Below are 3,343 nucleotides of genomic sequence, written 5' to 3'. Positions count from 1 at the left end.
ATTCTGGGTTATACAAGTCTGGTGTCCCCAGGGCCTCCTCTGGCCACGAGCTGCTTCATTTGAGTCACTTAATTCAGCCTAAGCCTGGCTTTTGCAAAACCATAATGATCCCAGCTGAAATAAATACTCAAATTCTGCCCTGGCTTAATTCCATTAAAGCACTACCCAGATCCTTTTGCAACCTGGCCCTTAGAGTTCACCTGGGAAAAAAAAAAAAAAAAAAAAAAAAAGGAAATGGGCTGATTGCTTTCAGAAACGCGATTTTGGAAAGCGAGGAGACAGGATTGAACTTTCCGAAGTTGATTCCAGGCGCTGGAACCACAGGATGCCCTTTCCTCGGCCCGGAGCTCCAGGCAGGCACAGCCCCCCGTGGCGTGGCCCTGGCCCAGGACACCAGCTGGGTTTCATAAGCTCGGTGGAACTGGGAGCAGGGAGTTACACAAGCGCTTTCCCAGCCGTGACGGTGTCACGGCAGGACAGACCCGGGGCAGGGCTCACGCGAACCGTCCCCACGGCCGCTCGGACTCCTCGGCTCAGGGGGGGATTAGAGCTCAGCTGGCTCCTTCCCCGCCAACCAGACAGAGATCTGCGACTCAGACACGGTTCCCTCCATCTGAAGGAACTTGCAGTTGGTTTCCAGAGCGATGGGAGCGCGGTGCACCCCGCCGAGGCCGGCGGGGACGGGAATTGGGGACAGAAACATTCCCGGTGTTTGGACAGCACAGGCAGCCAGCGGGCCGTGACTCAGCACAAAGAGCCAGCCAGGTCCTCGCCTCGGCAGTGCTGAGCTCGGGATAAACAAACTCACCACTTTCACCCTGACCTCCTTAGCAGATGGACGGACCCAAAAAATCGAGGCCAAGGCACTTACACCATTGTACACTTGTCCCTCTTTCCCTGTCTCCAGCAGGAAAAACATTATTCCTTTTCTTTTCGGCTGTGTGGAAGCCAAGCACAGCCCAACACCTAAACCAGAAGATACAAGACCCAATACCCCTAAGGACAGATAAATTTTAATTAATCATTATTCCATTTCTCAATTACCAGCTGCGAGAGGCTTTCACATGATTTAAACCCCATGTCTCTGTAAGAGGCAGAGCTGATTCATTGGGGAGTCACAGGATGCATTCACTTATGGGACCTTGTGGGAATTACCAGGCTCCTGGGCTCACATCACTTAAAGCCACGATTCCCTTGGACTTGGTGTCATGGAAGGGCAGGTCCTGGCATTAGCTGCCCCCTTCATCCTCAGAGATGCCAGTGGCCAGGAGGGACTTTATTCCTGGAGGAGAGCAGCCACCACATCCCTGCCAGCTCCACAAAAGGACAGGGAACATCACCGTGGGTGAAATAGGCTCCTTAGTAAACACCCTGGATCTGCAGGCTTCGAGCCCTGAATCCTCCTGCTCACCAGGCAGAGGCTGCTCTGGCACCTTGTACATCACCTGTCCCTGAGTATGCCCTGTCCTTCCCACGGGCTGGCCCTCACAGGGGAGCAGAGACCGGTGTGGGCACCAGCACAGGCTTTATCCTCGGGATTAAGTCAGGGCAAAAGTTCAGCCCTGCTCTGAGGCAGAGATTGCATCATGCGGCACCACAACAGGTTGTGTTGCAGGGATGTTGCTGCGCAAGTGGAGTCCCCGGGAAGCTCTGACCTGCGGGTTTCCTGGAGGACAAACCAGCTGGAGCCCCGCTCTGGTCTCATCCCAGCTCTCCAACCCCATCACAAGTCACCTGCTGGGGCAGAGCCCGCGGTCCCGGGGGTCTGTGCAGGTTTCAGAGGGGCTTTGGGAGCCATCTGCTGTCATCAGCCCAGATTACAGCGTGGGGGTGAAGGGCACCAGAAGGGCTCTCCTCCCTTCCAGGGGCACACGGATGCACTTGGACCATCTTCACAGAATCACTGAGGTTGCAAAAGACCTCCGAGGGCATCGAGTCCACCCTGTGCCTGATCCCCACCTTGTCCCCCAGCCCAGAGCACTGAGTGCCCCATCCAGTCCTTCCTTGGACATCTCCAGGGGTGGGGACTCCATCACCACCCTGGGCAGCCCCTGCCAATGCCTGACCACCCTTTCCATGAAGAAATTCCTCCTGAGAAAATCTTCTCCAGATTTAACCACCAACAGAAATAAGAGCCCCTCATGGAGCTCACTGCTGCGCCCAGAAGGACTCAGGATTCTCCCCAGGAAACACAGCCCTTCCAATACTTGAAAAGACCCAACTGGAGGGTCTGCACCGAGCAGAGATGGGATTCCAGCCCCCCAGGCCAGGCAGGTCCCGAAGTTAATCCCAACTCTCACAGGCCCGGGTGGAAGCGGCAGAGCAGGCTGTCTGCATCCTGCTCCAAGGGCCTGCCAGAGGACAGGGAGCTGCTGGGCACTCCAGTGCCAGTGCTTGGGGAACTGAGGGGCTTTGTTCCTGTGCAGGCAGCGGAGCAGCACCAGCCCTGGCACAGCACCGTGCCCGTGTCCCAGCCTGCCCCTCCACCCGAGTGTGCAGCACATCACACCGCCGGCACGACGAGTGTGCAAACCCCGCTGGGCCTGAGGGTGTGGGAGAGCCCCGAGCCTTCAGCACGGCGAGTGTGCGAGGCACAGCCTTCTGCCAGCATGGTGAGTGTGCCAGGGGTGTCTCTCTACCAGCACAGCAAGCGTGCAAGGTGTGCTCTTCTGCCAGCATGGTGATGGTGCGTGTGCAAGGTGTGCCCCTGTGTCAGTACAGTGAGTGTGCAGGGCATGCCCCTCTCTCTCCATCATGGTGAGTGTGCAAGGTGTGTCCCTCTCCATCATGGTGAGTGTGCAAGGTGAGTTTCTCTCCAGCTCAGGGAGTGTGCAAGGCACGTCCCTCTCTCTTCAGCACTGTGAGTGTGCAAGGCACACACCTGGCCATCACGGTGAGTGTGCAAGGTGTGTCCCTCTCTCTCCAGCACGGTGAGTGTGCAGGGTGTCCCTCCCCAGCTCAGGGAGCGTGCAAGGCACGTCCCTCTCTCTCTCTCCAGCGCGGTGAACGCTCCAGGTGTGCGGGGCGTGCCCGTCTCCATCACGGTGAGTGCACCAGGTCCCCCCCTCTGTCAGCACAGCGAGGGCAAGGTGACCCCCCCCCCCCAAACCGGTGAGCGTGCAAGGCGCGCCCCTCCGCCCCCCCTCACCACGGCGCGCGCGCAAGGCGCGTGCCCGACGCCCCCCACCACCACCACCACGCGCGTTCCCGCCCCCGTCCGTCCCCGCCGCGGGCCGGCAGGGGGCGCAGGGGCGCGCGGGGCGCGTGCGCGGCGCGGGCGGGCGGAAGTGCGGCGCGGGGCCGGCGCGCGGCGAAGGGCGCGCGGGGCCCATGGAGCTCCTTA

The sequence above is a fragment of the Empidonax traillii genome, unplaced genomic scaffold (genome assembly GCF_003031625.1).
Source record: "Empidonax traillii isolate 1590-97213 ecotype Southwest subspecies unplaced genomic scaffold, ASM303162v1 scaffold1869:size106678, whole genome shotgun sequence".
Taxonomy (NCBI): Eukaryota; Metazoa; Chordata; class Aves; order Passeriformes; family Tyrannidae; genus Empidonax; species Empidonax traillii.
Note: the sequence above shows the minus strand (reverse complement) of the source record.